Here is an 18,829-nt window from a genome sequence, read left to right as displayed (position 1 = left end):
TCCTTCACTCGTTGCATTCTGGTACGTTAAAGCAGGCAATAAGCACGTAAACAAATGAATAAAAAAAATAATTGTAGACAGTGATACATGTTTTTATTACAATAGAAAAGGGATGATAGGAAAAACCCAGTGGCATGGAGGTGACTGCTTTATGTAAGATGATCAGGCTTCGTGGCCTCTTTGATATTTGGGCAGCCGTGGGAAGATGTGGGGAAGAGCATTCCCAGTAGAGGGAACATCCAGTGCAGATGGCCCGTCGTGTGGTCCATCTTGGCCTCTTCTGAGCATAAGGAGGAAGCTACTGCCGCTGAGGCACACAGAGGGAGGAGGAGAATGGTGAGACATGAGCTCAGAGAGGTGGGCCGTGGCCAAATCACGCTGATGGTGGAAAGAAACTTGGGTTTAATTCTAACTACAACAAGAAGTCCTGGAAGGGTTTTCATCAGGGGAGTGGAGAGGCGTGATCTGATTTATACTTTTTTGAGATGACCTATATTGCTTTGTGAATTGCTGGTGAATAAGAGTAGAGGCTGCGAGACCAGCTTGGAGGCTCTTGCTGTCATTCCAAGATGCTGGTGACCTGGATGCACAGCCTTCAACAGCCTCCCAGAAGTTGTGACCTCAGAGGTCCAGGGAACTATGACCTTAGTCTCTGCATCTCAGCACACACATAGCACAGGGTGGGCCCACAGTGACAGAATGACTTAGGATGGTGTGTCAATCATCAGTAGCACATGCCTGAAACTGACACTCAGCAGAACCAGCTCCCTTTCCCTCTCCTTTGTCAAGCTTCTGCTGAAACTCCCCTCCAGGTATCATATGGGGCAGCCCATCTGACCACCTGCCTCGCTTACTCTGGGTTAGCAAGCCAGGCCTGGCACAACCCTCGCCATCCTGCCCACCCAGGCTCCGCTCCACCGAGGTCTGCGTGGTTAGCACAGCAGCTTTGCCGTCTTGATATTTAAGAGAGAATTTCTCCCATTGAGCCTCCATGTTTTCATCTGGAAGGTGGGTGTTATTTTCCCTACCAAGAGCCCCTTTTCCCAAGACCCTCCTCCCTACCTCTCCTCCCTCTCCACCTATCCCTTCAACTAGAGCAAATCCACTCTGGGGGTTTCTGAAGCTCCACTGATTTTTTTTTTTTTAATTAATAACCCCTGAACTGATTTCTCTGTGCCTTAAGCCTCGGGCCCTCTGTCTTTCCAGACTTCAGATCCCAGAATTATCCAGACTTTTCCCTTGAAATTAGTTCTTTCTCCCTCTTCTAGCTTGATTCCAGGTGGCTAGGAGCTGGGCACCCAAGGGAAGGGGTGCCACCTGATCCCGTGGGTCTAGCCCTCCCGGGGCAGGCCCTCCAGCTATGGGCAGAAGCCAGCGCTGGGCCACAGAGGGAAGTCCCCTTCCACTCAGCCGGTTACTGCACAGCTGGAAGCTGGCTCCCAGGCCAGGCAGTGGGGGGAGTGGGGAGTGGGCGGGAGGGAGGGGGGGGGAAAGCCAGAGAAAGAGGGGGCAGCCTGACAGAAAGAAAGACGAGAGGGAAAGTATCAGAGCCAGAGAGAGGAGGAAAGAAGGTCCAGGAGAAAGGTAAAGAGAGAAGGTGGGAGAGCATGTGGGGAGGGAGAAAAGCCAAGGAAGAGAGAACGTGAGTGTGTGCGCGTCGCGCGCACGGAGTGGGAGAAAGAGAGGCGAGAGGAGGAGAGAAAGAGACTTGGAGAGGGAAGGAAGGGAAGGAGCGGTTGGAAGCCAGGAGGAGCGAGCTGGAGGCGGAGACGAGGAAGTGGGGGCGAGGCGCAGGGCGCGGGCGGGGCGCACCGCCAGCTCCATCCCTGGCCGGAGCGCAGCCGGAGCGGGCGCTGGACGGAGGCGAGCCGGAGCGGAGTCACTTCAGCGGCAGCAGCTCCAGGTAGCGCCGCCGCCGCCTCCCCGCGGGGCCTGAGCTTGGGGTGGGGTCCCCTGGCGGGCGCTGGTGAGGAAGGAGGGCCGCCTCGGGCGGCTGCTCCCGGTTCCCCGCCGCCGTCTTGACTCTGACGCCGGGTTCGAGCCCCGGCCCCTCCGCGCGCTGACTGTGCCTGACCTTGGGAAAGTCGCTCCGTTGGCGAGCCTCAGTTACCTTCTGTGACTCGCGGGGCCGGGGCGGGGGGTGGCGCCCTGGGACGCCTTGCGAGCGCGGGATGCAACCCTGGTCGGCCTGCGGCAGTGACTCTGGGCGCGGGGTCGGGTGGATGTGCGCTCAAACCCCCTTGGGGGTGGATTTCGCCGAAATAGCCCCTGTTTTGTTCCCGGGTCTGGGTGCTGGCATGTTCTCAGGGCCATGTGTCTGTGGGCACAGGGCACGACTTTCTGCTTAAGGAAAGCAGGTAGAGCGCAGGGGGTGGACAGGGAGGAGACCCCTAGCTCCTCAGGCAGCCTTCATCCTCGTGGATGCCCTATGCCTGGGAGCTGGAGCTTCCAGGATGAACCAGGCAAGTGGCCTCGGCTTAGCGGCTTGGAAATCCAATTGTGCCGCTTAAGTAGTACAGCTGACCTTGAGCGTGGGAGCCTCAGTTTCCTCCCCCATGAAAAGGACCATGCTAACTAACGCCGCCTTTGAAGTGGTTGTGAGGATAAGGAGGTGGGGGTAGGAAAGTACCTGCGGGTTGTGGTGTTCCCCAATGGCAGCTGTCATATCCTAACTTGCGTGGCCAGAGCCCTGGCGCTGGTTGCCTCCTGGGAACTCATTTGTACGTGCCAGGTCCTCTCTGGTCTCCTTTGCCAGAGATGGTTAGTGGTCCAGCTGGGCATGAAGCCGGGCCCAGAGAATGGGGGGCGGTGGTGTCAGGCGTCCCACTCCCCAACCCAGACATACATCCTGGTGGTTCTTTTAGACATGAAATCTTTGAGATGATAGCTTATGTCCAGTAAAGACTCCTGGCTGAATGTCTCCAAGCCTCAGTTTCCTTATTTGTGACAGAAAGTTATGAATTCCTCTCTATTCATGAGTTTCCTGTTGCTGGAGGTTATGAAAGGCAATTCATAAATTAGATTTATTGACATCTCTAGCTTGAGATATGAGGAGATTGAATAGAATGAGAAAAGAACACTTCTCTTGCACCTGCCCCGTGAAGGCCTGGTACTCAAAGCATTATGTATACAGTATTGGCTGTAGTCATCACAATAATCATGGAAGCCAGCGCCATTCAACCCCAGTTTACAGATAAGAAAATCAAGGCTCACAGGGTCTGTGATTTCCACAGGGTCACACTGGTGGGATGTGCCTGCCCTGGGATTGGCCCCAGTTCTGCCTGACTGTCGAGTGCTTCTCATTGGACCAAACCACCCCCAAAATATGACTGTGAATGGTGTTCCTAGCACCTGGTTAGTTGGTTTCTTGTTGGCTGGTTTCTTGTTAAACATGTAATAGGAAGAGCTGCTACATAATCACTGTAGAAAATGACTCTGAAGGCTGGCAGTGGGGTGGGGGATGCCTTTGCTAGGTGATTTCTCTAGGGTTCTGGAAGCAAGGAATGTCGCGACTCAACACCACATAGGAAGCAGACACCAGGCTGACTCACGCCAGCCCACCAACTTCTCTTCCTTCCGCTACCACCTTGTCCCAGTTCACCTCACCTCAGTTAAACCCAGCCTAGACGTCTCTGGGCTGCAAGAACAATTTCTGCACCCTCCCCTGATGACTAATGCAACTGACCATACCAGCTGATGTGTCCAACGAGAAAAGAAGGCCAGCTGTTGTCCATCTCCACTAAGGCCCCCAGAGAAAGGGAAACAGGATTAAGTCCCAATCCCAAGGATTTAACTCAGCTTAGGGAGAAAGTCTCTGATGATGGGAAAATGGACTCCTTGCTATGGGAAAATGGGTGTCCCAGCAGGCTGGAGAGGTTCCTTTGCCAAAAATGTTTTAAGAGAAGAGGAGGACATCCAAACAAAAGGATGGAAATATGGACAAAGTCTCTTTCAATTGGAAAGATATGCATCAACAATCAGAGAGCACCTAAATGTCTGACAGTTGGAGATCAATGAAGTAAACTATGGGACAGCCATGTGGCTACTAAAAATGGACAGTTCTTTTTTTTTAATGATAAATTTTATGTTATGTCTATTTTACCACAATATTAAAATAAAAAACAAACTTGAATGGTCACCCATCTCAGACTAAAAGCCTAAATTCTTTTTTTTTAAATTATAGTTGATTTACAATGTTGTGTTAATTTCTGCCGTACGGCAAGGCAAAGTGATTCAGTTATACATATACATATATATATATATATATACATTCTTTTAAAATATTCTTTTCCATTATGGTTTATCATAGGCTATTGAATATAGTTATCTGTGCTATACAATAGGACCTTGTTGCTTTTCCGTTCTATATATAACAGCTTACATCTACTAACCCCAACCTCCCACTCCATCCCTCCCCCAACCCTCTCCCCCTTGGCCACCACCAATCTCTTCTCTAAGAAAAATGGACAGTCCTTAATGGATGGGGACATGCTTATGCTTATGCATATGCTTATATATGGCATAGTCACAAATTGGTGACAAGCACGTAAAAAAGACTGGAAGGAGATAAGTCAAATGGTGTTAACAGTGTTTGCCAGTGGGAGATTTATTCTTTCTTTATAAGTTTTGAACTTTCCAGATTTTATACAATGAGCATATACTATAATAATTAGTAGACATAGAACTCTCTGGTTTCCAGTGACAATATACCCCACCCTCTCCCACCTCGTCCTGGCCAACAACCAGGACAGGGCTGGTGCATGGATGCTTGTCAGTAATAAGGACACCTCTGTGTTGAGGTCTGGCAGGCACCTTAGAAGGAAGAAGGAATACTAAAATTTTAATACCACTAATATCTGGCATTGGTTATGTTCTTACTGTGTGCTCGTGATAACCCTATGAGGCAAGTACTATCAATAGCCCATTTTACAGAGAAGAAACCAAGAGTCAGATACCTTCAGCCACTTGACTAGTGTCACACAGGATTCAAGCCCAGGCCATCTAAATTCAGAGTCTACACTCCTAGCCAGAGTCAGGAAGTGTCAACAGACTCCATTGGCTGACATTTTAGTACCTATCACCGAAACCCTGGGGGAAGCAATGCATCTCTGCACTTTACAGGTAAAGAAATGGCTCAGGGAATTCCCTGGTGGTCCAGTGGTTAGGACTCGGCACTTTCACTGTGATCCCTGGTCACAGAAATAAAATAATAAATAAAGATGGCAGCATCAACACCAATGTCCATAGCAGCTCTATTTACAATAGCCAAGACATGGAAGCAACCTAAATGCCCATCAACAGATGAGTGGATAAAGAAGATGTGGTGCATACATACAGTGGAATACCTACTCAGCCATGAAAAAATATATATTTTATTTATATATATATATATATATATATATATATATATATATATATATATATATATATCCTAATGGTTCTGTTTCTCTTCTCTGAAGAACTCTGACTGATACTTAGCATGTCAGAAATGGAACTCCTGCCCTTCCCCGAAGTCTGACCTACCTGCTCTCTTATTCATCTCAATTCATTGGCAACTCCATCCTTTTGGTTGCCCAGACTGAAAATCCAGAAGCCATCCTTTTCTTTTGTATTTATTAAAAAAAATTTTTAATCAATTTTTTAAGTTGAAGTATTGTTGATTTGCAGTGTTGTGTTGGTTTCGGGTGTGCAGCAAAGTGATTCAGATACCTGTATGTACATGTGTTCTTTTTTGGATTCTTTTCCATTGTGGGTTGTTACGGGATGTTGAGTATGTTTCCTGGAGCCATCCTTAAAAGTTCTCTTTTTCTCATATATCACATGCAATCCATCATCAAATACCATTGGCTTTATCTTAAAAATATGTCAAAACTTACAGACTGGGAGAAAATATTTGCAAATGATGCAACCGACAAGGACTTAATTTCCAAAATATACAAACAGCTCATACAACTCAATAACAAAAAAAACAACCTGGACTTCCCTGGTGGCTCAGTGGTTAAGAATTCGCCTTCCAATGCAGGGGACGTGGGTTTGATCCGGTCTGGGAACATCCCACATGCCATGGAGCAACTAAGCCCGTGCACCACAACTACTGAGCCTGCACTGTAGAGCCCGTGAGCCATAACTACTGAGCCCACGTGACACAACTACTGAAGCCCGTGCACCTAGAGCCTGTGCTGTGCAACAAGAGGAGCCACCACAATGACAAGCCTGCGCACCACAACGAAGAGTAGCCCCCGCTCGCCGCAACTAGAGAAAGCCCACATGCAGCAACGAAGACCGAACACAGCCAAAAATAAATAATAAATTTATTTAAAAAAAAATCCAGTCAAAAAATGGGCAGAAGACCTAAATAGACATTTCTACAAAGAAGACATACAGATGGCCAATAGGCATATGAAAAGATGCTCAACATCACTAATTACTAGAGAAATGCAAGTCAAAACTACAGTGAGGTGCCACCTCTCACCACTCAGAATGGCCATCATTAAAAAGTCCACAAATAACAAATGAGAGGGTGTGGAGAAAAGGGAACCCTCCTACACTGTTGGTGGGAATGTAAGTTGGCATAGCCACTATGGGAAACAGGATGGAGGTTCCTCAAAAAACTAAAAATAAAGTTGCCATATGATCCTGCAATCCTATTTCTGGGCATATATCTGGAGGAAACTATAATTCAAAAAGATACATTCACCCCAATGTTCATTGCACTATTTATAATTAGCCAACCTAAATGTCCATCGACAGATGAATGGATAAAGAAGACGTGGTACATATGTACAATGGAATACTACTTAGCCATAAAAAAGAACAAAATAATGCCATTTGCAGCAACATGGATGCAACTAGAGATTATCATACTAAGTGAACTAAGGCAGACAGAGAAAGACAAATACCACACGATATCACTTATATGTGTAATCTAAAATATGTCACAAATGAATGTATCTACGAAAAAGAAACAGACTCACAGACATAGGGAACAGACTTGTGGTTGCTGGGGGCATGGGGAGAGGATGGAGTGGGAGTTTGGGGTTAGCAGATGCAAACTATTGTATATAGAATGGATAAACAACAATGTCCTACTGTATATCACAGGGAACTATATTCAACATCCTGTGATAAACCATAATGGAAAAGAATATGAAAAAGAATGTATGTGTATGTATAACTGAATCACTTTGCTGTACAGTAGAAATTAACACAACATTGTAAATCAACTATACTTCAATTAAAAAAATTTTTTAAATGTCAAAAAAAAAAAAAGATCCCACAAGCTGTATGGCATGGCCAAAAAAAAAGAAGAAAATAATTAAATTAATTTTCTTCTTAAAAAAGAAAAGAAATGGCACAGCAGTGACCTCCAAAGTGCCAGGCCTTGTGCTGGATGCTGGGGACCCAAAGGTACATAAGGTGCCCTCCCTAAACGGGTATGGGGAAGAGTGGTGTGTAAACAGTGTCCTCAGGGCTTTCATGCAGGTGGGGCTGTGGGACCTCAGAGGATGAAGGGTGAAGGCTCCCTAGACAAGATGATATCTGAAATGCTTCTGGAAGGATAAGCAGTAATCCACCAGGTGAGTAAGAGAGGTTAGAACAGTGGTTCTCAACGGGGCACAGTTTGGTCCCCAGGGACATTTGTCAATGTCTGGAGATATTTTTGATTGTTACAACTGGGGTGGGGGGCTGTGCTGACATCTAGTGGGTAGAGGGCAGGTGTGCTGCTAAACATCCCACAGTGCCCCCATAACAAAGAATTAACCTGTCCAAAATGTCAACAATGCTGAGTTGAGAAACCCTGGCTCAGAAGAGAAGGGCCTTCCTGAACAGGGATCAGCAGCCATGGATATTTACTAAGTGCCTCCTTTGAGCCTGTGATTGCATTACATTACTGGCTGTCTGGCCTCCCTGCTGCCACTCTGCCCCCACCACCAACCAGAGTGGTCTCTTTTTTTTTTTTTGCGGTACGCGGGCCTCTCACTGTTGTGGCCTCTCCCGTTGCGGAGCACAGGCTCCGGACGCGCAGGCTCAGTGGCCATGGCTCACGGGCCCAGCCACTCCACGGCATGTGGGATCCTCCCGGACCGGGGCACGAACCCGTGTCCCCTGCATCGGCAGGCGGACTCCCAACCACTGCGCCACCAGGGAAGCCCGGTCTCTTTTTTTAAAACATAAAAGCTATGTAGAGATATAAATCACATGCCATAAAATTCACCCCCTTAAATTATACAAGTCAGTTGCTTTGGGTATATTCACAGAACTGTACAACCATTACTGCTCTCTAATTCCAGAACATTTTCATCACCCCAGAAAGAAACTTTGTAAACATTGGCTGTCACTCCCTATCCACCCCTGCTCCCACCCAACCCCTCATCTACTTTCTCTCTTTGTAGATGTGCCTATTCTGGACATTTCATACCAACGGAATCATACAGTGTGTGGCCTTCTGTGTGTGGCTTATTTCGCTTAGCATAACGTCCTCAAGGTTCATCTATGTTGTAACGTGTGTCAGTACTTCATTGTTTTTTTATGGCCCAAATAATATTCCATTGTATAGATATACCACATTTTGTTTATCCATTCATCAGTTGATGGCTATTAGGGTTGTTTCCACTTTTTTGGCTATTATGAATAATGTTGCTCTGAATATTTGTGTACAGGTTTTGTCAGGACATAAATTTTCATTTCTTTGGGGTATATACCTAAAAGTAGAATTATTAGGTCATATGATAACGCCATGTTTAATCCTTTGAGGAACCGTCAGAGTGTTGTCCAAAGCAGTGTTACCATTTTACATTCCCACCTGCAGTGTCTGAGGTTTCCAGTTTCTCCACACCTTCACCAATGCTTACGATCTGACTTTTGGATTCTAGCCATCCTAGTGGGTGTGAAGCAATATCATTGTGGTTTTGATTTGCATTCCCCTGATGACTAATGAATTTGAACATCTTTTCGGGTGATTATTGGCCATTTGTGTATCTTGTTTGCAGCACTGTCTATTCAGATCAGAATCATCTTTTGAAACTTGGTTGCGTCCTTCCCTTACTTAGACCGAAATGCAAACCCCATTAAGGTGTACAGGCCCTACAGGACTGGGCCTTGTCCCCACCTTCTACTGCATCTCCCCTCACTCACTCTGCTCTGGCCACGCTGGCTTCAAAGCAGCAAGCTGGTCCCCATGCAAGACCTTTGCACGGTTGGTTGAAAGGTTGGTCGTTTCCTCTGCCCAGGTCATCATATGCATAGCAGCTCTGGGGTCAACCTCAGAAAGGGCTTCACTGTTTTCTCAAGGGGCTCCCTCCACCCCTAGCCCTTTCTAGCACATCTCAAGGTTTCTTTTGATCGTTCTTTTTACTATCTGATAAGATCCAGAGGAACTGGCCTCCTGTGTGACCCTGGGCAAGCGGCTGCCCCGCTCTGGGTCCCAGCTGCCCCATCTGAAAACCAGAGGGGGCCGTATTGGCTGATCTCATAGGGCCTTCTCAGCTCTGCCCTTCTTTGATGCCGGCTTCCCTGTGACAGTGCTGCCAGGAGGGCGCAGGCTTGGCGCCGTGGCAGTGAGAGAGAGATGGCTGGAGCCAAGTTGGTCACGGATCGGAACAGAGCAGGTGGCGTGACTGATTATCGCCAGCCCCGTGGGGATAGTCTCTAGGAGCATGTGGCAGCCTGGACCTGGTGCCCAGCCTCCAGGAACAGCAGGAAGAATTGTCAACAGCTCCAACAAGGTCTCCACCTTGGCCACTTTCAGCTCTGGAGTCACCCACTTTTCCCATGAGAATAATCTTCTGACTTCCAAACCCTCTCTGAGCACTAGAGCCATTCGGTCCCGGGGGCCTGCTTGTGCCTAGTCCTGGGCAGTGTGCTGAAGACACAGAGATGGATGAATGTGACACCTGCCAAAAGACTCTGTTGTAGTGGGGAAGGCAGACGTGTAACCCACAGTGGGACAGATGCAGCCCTGAAGCCATGAGCAAACCTCAGAGACTCCATAACCCACTGCCCCGGGGGAATCAGGGGAGGATTCGCAGAGCTGGGTGTTTGGGTCGAATGGAGTGCAGCAGGTAGACAGAGGGTGTCTGGATATTAAAGGTGGAGAAAGAGGTGTGCAGAGACACAGCTGCGAACCCTCCAGGTGTGCTCAGGGCATTCAGAACAATTAGGTTTTGCCTGAGGCGCCAGGGACAGTGGAAGGATGTAAGGAGGATTCAGTTTGCCAGGGCCCTGATCATGAAAAGCCTGCAATGCCAAGCTGAGGAGTTTGGACTTTGCCTTTTGGCTGCAGGAGTCATGCAGAGATTTTAGGCTGAGGATAGAGGCGATCAGGTTGCACTTTTGGAAATGCCCTTTCTTCAGACAGCACGGAGGCAGGTGGGGCGGAGGAGAGAGCAGGAGGCCAGGCACCTAATCGGGATGCCCTTGCTCTTGTCCAGGTGAGTAGGGATGAAGGCTGAAATGCTGCAGCTGGAGAGAAGACAACAGATTCAAAAGCTGTTTGGGAGGTAAAAGCACGTGAAGGAGATGGGAGAGTCTAACTAATGAACGACGCGGGAAGAGCTGATGCCAGCCTCCCAGGGTCCCAGCTATGACGAAGGAGGTACGGGCGCTGCGGGAGCTGGTGCATGAGTGTAGCATTTTCCGGGTGACTGAGAGACTGGATAGAGGCCTCGGGAGAGGGTGACCCAGACCCATGGGTCAGGATGTACAAAGGCACGGAGGTGTGAGAATGTCGAGAGTTAAGGAAAGGGTGAGGCTTTCTGGTTGACTGGAGCACAGAGGGCATGATAGGAGGGGAGGGGAAACTGAGGCGGGGGTGGGCAGAAGGGGCAGAGACTCTGGCATCGGGAGGCTGTTAGATGCCGGAGCAGAAATCCCGGCTAGCAGAGCACAGGGAGATCAGCTCGGTGCTTTGTGACCGCCTGGAGGGGTGGGATGGGGAGGGTGGGAGGGAGGGAGATGCATGAGGGAAGGGATGTGGGAACAGATGTATATGTATGACTGATTCACTTTGTTATAAAGCAGAAACTAATAAATAAAATAAAATAATAAAATAAAATAAAATACAGAAACTTTAAATTAAAAAAAAAAAAAAAGAAATCCCGGCTACAGCACTTCCAGACGCAGAGCGTTCACTACCCTCGAGAAAGCCCATTGCTAGGGTTAGTCACCCCTCTCCTGGACTCCTTAGCAGACTTCCAGGGCAGAGATGGGTAAATGTCAGCCTGATCTTCAACCAGGAAGAAGGCAGAGTCCCCCCGAACAACTGACCAATGAATTTGGTCTAGGGCAGAATTCTCAAAGGCATAATGAAAGGTAGGAGGGTGGTTAGAGAAGCAAGGAAATCCTGGGGGCTGACCTTGCTCTACGAGAATACCGGGAGTGTGCCAAGATCATAGACGGTAGCTGGTGGAGGACATGCGCAGGGAACTCTAAGATATTTTTTTTTTTTTTTAAAAAGAGCCAACATTTAAAAATGAGGTTTGATTGAAAAATTTGGATATTTTATTTTAAAGCCAGAAGAATTCATGTAAAAGCCAGATTTCCAGCTTCTCTTGCAGAATGTGGTGATTGGGGGGCACTAGGCCCATAGTGATCATAGTGGCCATCCCTCTGGCCCAGGCATGCATCCTCTCTCTGGGTCACCATGCCCGCACCCACACAGTCCCACAGAGGGTGCAGACAGTTCACACACAGCCTGCCTGGGTCAGGAGGCCTTTGGATCTGGGAGGCACAACCAGCCTCCTAACTTTCCCTTCCTTGGTGCCTTTCCCTTGCCCTGCATTCCCTGAACGGGTCCTAGGAGCATCATTCTCAGGGGAGGCTCCATGGTAAAAATAGGGCTGGGTGGGGGGGGGCAGCGGAGAGAGGGTTCTAGGACCTTATTTGACTTTTTGGAAGCCCTGCAATCCATAGCCCCTGTCAGTCACAGCACACGCCCGTGAGCTCAGTCAAGTCCACAGTAAGACCCCAGCTGACTTCATTTGCCCCTGATTCATTCCCAGCACAGATTCCTTTGTTTAAGTAGCACCCTGTCCCCATTTGGGGAAATACTGCCTTTTTCGAAAGTTTTATTAGATAGGCCTTTTTCTTTTCACTTTATGATTAAATAAAACACTGATCCGGTTCAGAAGTACAACATACAAAGGCGCGTGGTGTACCATATAAAAAGGCCCCCTCCACCCTGGCCCTGTCTGCCCTACCCAAAAGGGGGTCGATTTTGTTATTTTGTTGTGATGTATCTTTTCAGATTTTCTTTATCCAAAATCATATACACTTCATATATAAACACATGTCTATGTACGTATGTATTCTCACCTTTGACATAAGGGGAGCATATTATACACAATTTTGCATCTCCGTGTTGATTTTTAGTCCCTGTAGAATTAATTCTTAGTGTAGAAGATTTTGAATAAGGAGATGTAGAAGAAAACAGTAACAAATCATTGTACTACCATCCAAAGAAAACCACTATTACCGTTCAGCCTACCCTTCTACACATAAATTTTACTTGTTGTGTTTCTCCCCTGCAGGTTAACAGGGTAGGCGTAGTTACAGTCACCCTCTATATACAATCTGAATCCTGCTGTTTTATTACTTAAATATACGCATTTCCCCTTATTTCATAGTTTCCAAAATGTGATAGCAACAGCTCTAGTAATTCCATTACGGCATAATTTACTCAACTGTTCTTCTAGTGTAAAAGTCATTTGAAGTATTCACCTATCGTAAATAATAGTGAAACCTACAGTTTTGTATGTCTTCGGAGTTGTGTTGAGTGAGCACCTTCAGAAAGCCTGGCATCTAGAGCAGAAGCTGAGTAGCCATGAGTTGGTCCCCCAGGGCTGGTGGTTGGGGGGCTGGGAGAGCATAGCTGAGGGAGGGGATGTGGGTGAGGTCCTGGAAGGAGAAGGGACCAGGAGGCCAGTGGGCAGCTGCAGGAAGGGGGGTTCTGGGCCCGGCATTGTGCTGAGTGCTTGTGCATCCGTAGGGCGTTCATACCTGCTGAGTGCTTGGTAAGCGCTGGGGCTTCACACACATTTGCCCAGTCACTCCTCACAATAGTCAGATAATGTGAGGATTATTGTTATTTCCATTCTGCCAGGTGAAGAACCTGAGGTGTGAAGAATGCAAGCCGTTATTCCCTACAGCTGCAGAGAGAAGCAGTGCAGCCAGAATAGGACCCAGGTAGCTGGTTCTAGGAGCACCTTGCTCTTAACCCCCACAAGCCTCTTGACACCCTTGTGTAGTTGGGATTATTATCCCCACTTCTCAGGAAGAAAAACTGAGGCTCAAGGCAGAGCCACCTAGCTAACAGTGCCTCCCTGGCAAGTAGCAGAGCTGGGATTTGAACCCGCAGCAGATGCTGGAAAAGACCTGATTTTCATCAGGGTCCTGGAGGCTGAGATGGGGGTGGGGTGAGGGGTGCGCTGGGAGGAGAAGCCTTCTGCCCCAAACTCAGACTCCGGGAGCCTCCCCTGTACTCAGACTCTTCCAGATGAAGACGTGTTTACTTGGGTGCCTTCTCTCACAGGAGAGGAGGACAAGAAGACCAGAGAATGGCCATGGAGAGGGGAAGGACATTTACCGAGGAGCCATCACACCTCTAGCGCCATCCCCTTACCTTCACATTTCATCTTCCCAGCATCGAATGCTGTGGTTTTATGCCCACTTACAGGTGGGAAAACCGAGCCTCCGACTGGTTCTGGGTTCCTTTCCACTACACCGTGTTAGCTTCCTGGCATGATACTGGCAAAATACTCCCTTAAATGTAGGGCAGGCTGTCCTGGGGGTCCTGAAGTGGACTTGGGTGGTCAGTGGCACAGATAACAACAACCATCCAATCATACAATGAACAGGGGGTTTTGCTTTTCGGTTCTCCTTCAGGCTTTCCTCTTTGTGTCAAAGAAAGTTATCGGTTAGGTGCTAATCTGTCTTTAATACCTTATAGCACAGCCTTTCTAATTAGAAGAGGGTTAGGCGGGCTTTTCAGGCAGCAGTAGCTACACTGGACACATCAGCAGTGTGTCCAGTGTAGCTACTGGACACACTGTCCAGTGTAGCTACTAATTTAACAGCATCATCAGTGTTTCCACTGCCTTTATTTTCAGGGTAATCTATTTGAGGGAAAGTGATTCTGGTGGTTACTGTAATGATAAAACAATTCCTTTTGCAATTAATTCCATCACTTTAAAGAAAAATGTTAAGTACAAAATAGAACCGGTATTTGTGGGTTTGGCAAAAATCATGGGGTTGGTACCTGAACGCATGAGGTTTGGGAAACACAGGAGGCTTAGGACAGAGTACACTGTTGACAATTGGAAACTGAGAGGGCTCTTCCCACCTCTGACCTCTCTGTGGCATCTTTGCCAAGTGGAGTAATAGTGACTCTGCCCTGGCGGTTCCACAGAGTTCTCCGGCAGGACTCAGGATGAGGTAATGAGCCTGTGGAGGGGCCATGGAAAGTGGGGGAGGGCAAAGAGGATTACATAAGATAACCAGTGTGTGTGAATGTTCCTGGCAAGCGTTAGCTGTTTGCTGTGGATATCTTTAAGGTGACCCAGCCGGCTTCAGGACTTTCGCCTTGTAAGAGCAAGCTGTACCCTGCTGGAAGGGCAACACCTTTCTGGAGTGAGTTTGGGGGAAAGAAGAACAGAGAGAAAGGAAGCTATGATGTTGCTGGGGGCGGTCCTGGTGCCCAGCTCTGCTGCTGCCGCTGGTGGTGATGGAGGTGGTGGTGGTGATGATGGTAGTGATTTTGGTGAGGGCAATACTGGCAGTGACAATGGCAGTGTTGTGTCCAGTTGGAGGGCCTGCGGCCTTTTGTATCCATAGAGAAGCAACAACTCAGGAGCTCTGTGGGGCTGCCCGGAGGAAGGGACTTAAATTTGTTCTCTGGGCCTTCAGAGCTTTTCAGGAGCCTACAAAAATGTCTGCAAACTCACACACACACACACAAATACCAGATCTAAAATACAAAAAAGACCCCACAAAATTTCAAGTAATAATTGTTTAATTGGAAACTTATGACAGCTAGTCAGTGGCAGCTCATTATACTGAACAACTAAATATGAATCCTATTTTCTACGGAATGTGTTCTATGGATATTACAATGCATTTATTATGCAGTATGGGGTATGCCTCCAGAACAAAGAATACGTAGGGCTCTATAAGGTTTTTAAATGGCCATGACTGATTGGCAAATAACTTGTAAGATAGTAAGCCCTCCATCGTTGGAAGTATGCAAGGCAATCAGGGATGACTGCCTCTGTGGGATGCTATAGAAGGGGTTCCTGAACACCAGATGACCCTGAGATTTGTTTCTACCCAGAGCCCTCCTATTTTATTATTTTGGGGGCTCCTGATTCCTTCCCTCCCACCCCCTCCAGACACACACACACATCAAGTTGCTGGAGGAAACCTTTGAAATATTCTAAGCTTTTTTGCTGAGGAAACTGGGGATACTAAACTAGTGGGAGGTAACATGGCAAGTCAGAGTCACACCAGGGACTCAAACTCAGGGTCCAAATTCCTAGCCCAGTACCCTCTCCACCCCTCCCCTCCCCGCTGGGGAGTTTTGCCCCTGGGTGGCAGAGATTCAGACCCCCCTGCAAACATTGGCGATCCAGGGTCTCACCTCCCCCAGAAGAACCAAGGTAGAATTTTCATTTGGCCCCATCCAACCCCTGCCCTGAAAAGTCCACCCCAGGTTTTTCCCACACTTGCCAGCTCACTGCTGGCCGTGGGCTTTGGCCAAGTTACAAAACACCCTAAACCTCAATTTCCTCATCTATAAAATGGAGACAAGTAATGGTGTCCATGTAAGAGGGTTGTTGCAGAGAGATTAAATTGGGTAATACAAAATACTTAGAACATTGCCTATACTTTCCAAACGCCCCATAAATAGGATATTATATTATCATGGTTGTTTTCAGTATGCATCAGTCAATCCAATAAATATTAATTTATTTAATAAATTAAGAGACCCCATTAAGTGCCTGTCTGGGAACAAAAAATTGATCCTGGTCCTCACGATGCCTACATTCCACTTGGGAGAGAGATACAGGGAACAAATAAGGAAGCAAGAAAAAAAGCCAAGAAAAATTGTCCTCTGCAGAGAGCCAAATGGCAGGGATGTGATGGAAGGTCAAGGGAGCTGCCTTGGGGGTCAAGGAGGACCCCCTCCACAGAACTGATATTTGCTCCAAGGTGCCAATGTCCACAGTGGCAGTAGATCACAGGCAGAGACCCAAGGAGAGTGCAGCATGTCCAAGGCAACAGTGGCCAGGTAGCCACTGAGTCCTGAGGGTAAGGTAGGAGGTGAGAGAGGTGGGGCACAGATCCCATGGGGTCTTGTGAGCCAAAGGGAGTGTGTAAAGGGACAGCGTGGGCGCGACAGAAGCAGGAGGGTGGTGCTGGGGACTGAAGGGAGTTGCAGGATGCCTGTAGGGAACAAAAGTCCAGGCAAGAGATGGTGCTGGCTTGGACTAGGACCAGGATGGCAGCAACCAAGGAAAGTAGCCACATCCAAGATGTAGGTATCTCAGAGGCAGGATCCACTGGGCTTGCTGATGGGTTGGATGCTGGGGATGAAGGAAAGACGGGAGTCCAGGACGATGCTTGAATATGTAGCCTGATCCCCTAGGTGGATGAAGGGGAGGCAGAGGCTAGATAAGAGACTCAGGGCTCCTCCCTCAGTCCCAAGTTACATGCACTTTGTGCCCACAATGTCCAGAATAGTCAAATCTATGGAGCCAGGAAGCAGGTTGGTGGTTGCCAGGGACCAGGGAGAGGGAGTGATTGCTTAATGGCCATGGAGTTTCCTTTTGGGGTGACGAAAATATTTTAAAACCAAACAGAGATGGTAGTTACCCAACATTGTGAATGGACTGAATGCTACCGAATTATACACTTTGATTTTACGTTATGTGCCTTTCACCTAAATTGAAAAAAAAATATGAAGGAGAAATAAAGACTCTCTTAAACAAGCAGTGACCAAGGGAGTTTGTTGTCACCAGATGTGGCTTCAGGTTCCCACATCAACCATTGGCAGAAGCCAGGTAAACGGCCTGGGGTCTTTCACTGAAAAGAAAACACTACAAAAAGAACTGGTCGCACAAATAGTCAGCGAATGAACTGGATTAGGTGCATGTCTTGGAGGGGTGGTTGGCTTGGACACTCAGAGACTATGGAGTCAGTCAAAGCCCTGCCTGCCTCTTTATCAGCTGTGTGCCCTTGGACAAGTGACTTAACCTCTCTGAACCTGAGTTTCACCATCTGTCAAATGGGAATAATAATAATCTCTGCCTCACAAAGATATTAAATTATCTGTGGGTGCTCAGTAAATGGAAAAGGTAAGTGTCCTGGCCTCTGGTCCAGGTCACCTTCCCCCTCACCATGATGCTCGAGTGATAACATTCATCATAAGAAAATGTCCACTTTGATGCCACCATCCCTTTCTGGGCTGGTAGACACACATCGAAGAGGTGGGTGGGGCTCTTCAGCCACGGTTACAGAACCCGCCCCAAATTCCAGACAATATTTGGGTCCGTTCACCTCTCAGGCTGTGCAGAGGGGATGCCCCTGGGGGGCTGCCGTGCTTGGGACAAGATGAGCTTGAGAACAGAAGTGAAAACAATCCTGGCTTCTGGACCCTCGTGGCTCAGAAGAAATGAAAGAGTGGGACCAAAACTCAGACCACCAGCAGCCCAGGGCCTTTCTCTCTAATGAACAGCCTCAACCAGAAATCTGTTACTGCCTTAAGAGGCTTTTACCAAAGGTCCAGCCCACTGTGGGGAAAGAGTTAGAAATCTGCAACGACAAAGATCAAAGACACCCTGGAATGCTATTGCAAAGGTGGAAGTATTTTCTGCTGCAAATGCCCGGGCACTCCAGCCATCTCTTGGAAAAGCCCTAAGGGTAGTTTCTTTCTCTATAGGAAAAGTGAAATAGTAACAACTGAGAGCAGGGATTCTGGAGTCAGACAGACTGGGGTTCAAATCCTGACTTTTCCACTTGGTGATGTTGAGACTTTGGGCAACTTAACTTTTCCGAGCCTGGGTTTCTGCATTTGTAAAATGAGGAAAAGATCTCTTGCCACAGGATGTTGCAATAAAGCATAAGTGAGAGGATGTTCAGAGAGCAGAGAGCCCCAGGCGTGTTATGAAGTAAGCATCCTACAGATGTTAGTGAGTGAGAGAGGCCTCATTGACGGATGGCTGACTGGGATCCAGAGATCTGGGGTCCCAGACGCTACCAGTTCCCTGGGCAACCTCGGGCCTGTTGATTGAACCTTCAGGGCTGCCTATTGCCTTCAAAACTGAATCCAAACTCCTTAGCACGCCATCCACAGCTACATTTCCACTCCCACCTTGAGAATCAGCTGGAGAGGTTGGCAGAGCCCAGATCATGCAGGGCCAGGGCTTGGCAGGCACTGGCATCTTTATGCAAACAACAGGGGAAGCATTGGAGGGGCCTGGCATGACGACCAGCCCAAGGCCTGCGCAGTGACTGTGGGGAGAGAGGTCCCTGAGGGTGATGAGCTTGGAGCGGTGGACTTACTGTTAAGGGGCTCCTGACTGAGCAGAACGAGCGCCAGCTCTGTCCTGGAGCCCCGATCAACCAGGTCCCGCTCCTAAGCATCACCTGAGCACACAGCTGCCTTTCCTTTGCTGTTGTTCTCTCTACCTTGTGTGCCCTCCCTCTTCCCTTCTCCACCCTCCAAACTGTGTGGCCTGGATGTTAGTTTGGCAATAGGTGACATCTACCCCAGGTAAGAAGATTCAAAAGGTCCCAAAGGACATATGGTGAAAGAAGTCTTCCCCCAACTCTTTGC

The 18,829-nt window shown here is 48.1% G+C and overlaps 1 protein-coding gene across 5 annotated transcripts in view; it reads left to right on the top strand.

Annotated features, from left to right (window-relative positions):
• Nucleotides 1-1,665: 1,665 nt before the first annotated feature.
• The window catches only part of HRH2 (histamine receptor H2), a 48,220-nt gene continuing 31,056 nt past the window's right edge, over nt 1,666-18,829 (top strand). For 2 of the 5 annotated variants that reach the window (XR_014015824.1, XM_081233863.1), the window contains exon 1: nt 1,666-1,903. The gene's annotated coding sequence lies outside the window, so the exon portion shown is untranslated. Of the gene's footprint in view, nt 1,904-10,430; nt 10,595-18,829 lie in introns of all 5 variants that reach the window. The other 3 variants (XM_081233861.1, XM_081233860.1, XM_081233859.1) reach the window with 3 other exon arrangements.

Source organism: Mesoplodon bidens, assembly GCF_964165515.1.
Source record: "Mesoplodon bidens genome assembly, chromosome: 4".
NCBI classification, from domain to species: domain Eukaryota; kingdom Metazoa; phylum Chordata; class Mammalia; order Artiodactyla; family Ziphiidae; genus Mesoplodon; species Mesoplodon bidens.
Note: the sequence above shows the minus strand (reverse complement) of the source record. Positions and strands in the feature narration are given on the sequence as shown.